Raw genomic sequence first — 2,774 nt, 5'->3', positions numbered from 1 at the left:
GATCATGACCTGAGCCGAAGGCAGAGGCTTTAACCCACTGAGCCACCCAGGCGCCCCTAAACTTCCCTTTTTAAAAAGAAAATAGTTGTGGCTCGGTTGGTTGGGCACCTACTTTTGGATCAGGTCATGATCCTGGAGTGACTGGGATCAAGTCCCACATCTGCCTTCCTGCTTGCCCCAGGGGTGGGGGGGTGGTTTGCTTCTCCCTCTTGACTTCTCCCTTCTCATGCTCTCTGTCAATCTATCTCCCAAATGGATAAATAAAATCTTAAAAATATAAAAAAAATAGTTTGATAGCTTTTATGGAAAACACATAAAGGACTGAGGGAGAATCAATCATTTTAGAAAGCTTTCTTTGGCAGATGGTGGAAGTCCTTAGGAAAAACTACTTAATAATCTAGGCATTGCAGATACAATATGGATAATGGTAGAATAGAGGAAAGTAAAATAAAATAGAGATCAAGTCTGGGTTCCATTTCCAAAGGTCAGAAATTCAATAGAGAAATAATACCTGATTGAGTGTTCTACATTAAGACTTGATTTTCATTTGTGGATTTACTCTTAGTTTCTTAATAGTATTTGGTAAGTGGGTGTTTTTGCAAATTGAGAAGAAAATATTAATTCATAATCTTAATTTGAAGATCAAAACATATTGATGACCTACAACTTGATTTTTGTCATTAATTTTTCAGATCTCTGTATGAATAATGAAAGTAGAAGCAGGTGAATAGGCTTATCATGTAAGTGCTTTAATAGTCCTAAATATATTTTATTATTTGTAATCTCTAAACCAAAAGTTTATTCTTTAAAACACTTTTGATTTCTCTTTTTAGGTAACAATATCGGGAAGGTTTATAATAATAAGGTACTGTAGCAAAAAAAAAATAAGCAGGGTCCGTGCTCACAGGGAGCTAGGTGCAGGGCTTGATCCCAGGACCCTGAGGAGATGATCTGGGCCGAAGGCGGATGCTTAATCGACTGAGCTACCCAGGTACCCCCAGTACTGTATCTTTCCTAAAAATAAATTTGTAGTCTTTTTTTGTTGTTGTTGGAGGGAGAGCTTAAGCAGGGGGAGCAGCAGGCAGAGGGAGAAGCAGGCTACCTGCTGAGCAAGTAGCCCAGCAGGACTTGATCCTAGGAACCTGGGATTATGACATGAGCCTAAGAAAGATGTTTAACTGACTGAGCCACCCAGGTTTGTGTCCCTGTAGTCTTATCAAAGTAAAATGTACCAGTCTTCCCCCGCCCCCCCGCCCAAGGCTAAATGTATTGCTACAGTGCAGTTGAAGGTGCCCCCAATGTTAAATTTAGATTATTAATCCCTATATAGAATACATATAAAAGACAACTGCTTTCTAATAGTTAAAGAACCAAGTGTATCTGGTTATAGTTTTAGATTTATGTGATGTTATGGCATCTATAGTTTCAGGTGGCATATCTGTTCAAATTTGGGTTTATTTGTGTCTATTCTTTTAAAGCACTATAAGTTAAACTATTGTGAATTTTTTTCTTTTTTCAAGTAAGCTGTGCCCAACTTGGGATGTGAATTCACAGCCCTGAGGTCAAGAGTCACATGCTCTAGGCACCTGAGCCAGGCAGGTGCCCTATACTGATGTGAATTTTAAAACAAATATATTCACAGCATAGTAGAATATTTATGTGCCATTCATACTTTGGAAATGTATAGAATGGCCATTAGATTGGCTTTAGGGATAGTCAGTTTATTGATTAGGTGTATAGATAGATCCAATTTAATACTGTTTAGGTGTTTGTCATTCTTAGTTAAATGTGTAAATTGTAAAATGTAGTGTGTAATTTTACATAAAAGCCATGATAATGAGATAATAGTTTTTTGTTGTTTGTATAGTAGTTAGCTATTCATGTATAATGATTTGCTATTTGAACTTCACAGATGTTCAAAGTCCAGCAGTATCCTGCTGCCAAACTCAATGAGTAGATTACCTTCTTAGGAGAGCAGCAGTTGGAGTGATACTGGCATGAGCCCAGTAAAGGGTGTATATACCTGACATACTTGGCCTAAGTTACAAACTGTTTCTTCTTCTCTGAGTACTGCTGTTCAGGTTATGATAGTTCTTGGAGGCCTCAATACTGATTATATTCTAACTTCTTATGTTGCATAAATTATGGGTACTTTCACTGAACTATACAGACCACGAAATTTTTGAAGTGACAGAAGATAGACTTTCTGGATCCTTAAATCCACTCTTCACCAAAATGGAAGGGGGAATACCAGCCTTCTCCAACCTAAAACATCTTTCTTATATGTCACACTTAAAAGTTAGCTGTGGCTGGGGCACATGGGTGGCTCAGTGGGTTAAAGCCTCTGCCTTCAGCTCAGGTCATGATCCCAGGGTCCTGGGATTGAGCCCTGCATCGGGCTCTCTGCTCAGCGGGGAGCCTGCTTCTGCCACCCCCCCACCCCCACCTGCCTCTCTGCCTACTTGTGATCTCTGTCTGTCAAATAAATAAATAAAAAATCTTAAAAAAAGGTTAACTGTGGCTGATGACCAGCAATCATTTCACTAAACACAAAACTGGGTAATGGTATCAAGTAATACTTACTGAGTTGGTAGGGACTTAACTGCACAAAACCAACAATAAGTGATCTTTATATTCTAGGTGAATGATGAATAGAGCTTTGAATTAATGATTCCAAAGCTGCCTTTTACAGTATCTTAAGGAATTTTTCAGTAAGCATAAACCTTCATTTTAATACCAAGTAAATAAATATGTACTCAAATATTCCCACCAAC

The sequence above is a fragment of the Lutra lutra genome, chromosome 7 (assembly GCF_902655055.1).
Source record: "Lutra lutra chromosome 7, mLutLut1.2, whole genome shotgun sequence".
Classification (NCBI taxonomy): domain Eukaryota; kingdom Metazoa; phylum Chordata; class Mammalia; order Carnivora; family Mustelidae; genus Lutra; species Lutra lutra.
Note: the sequence above shows the minus strand (reverse complement) of the source record.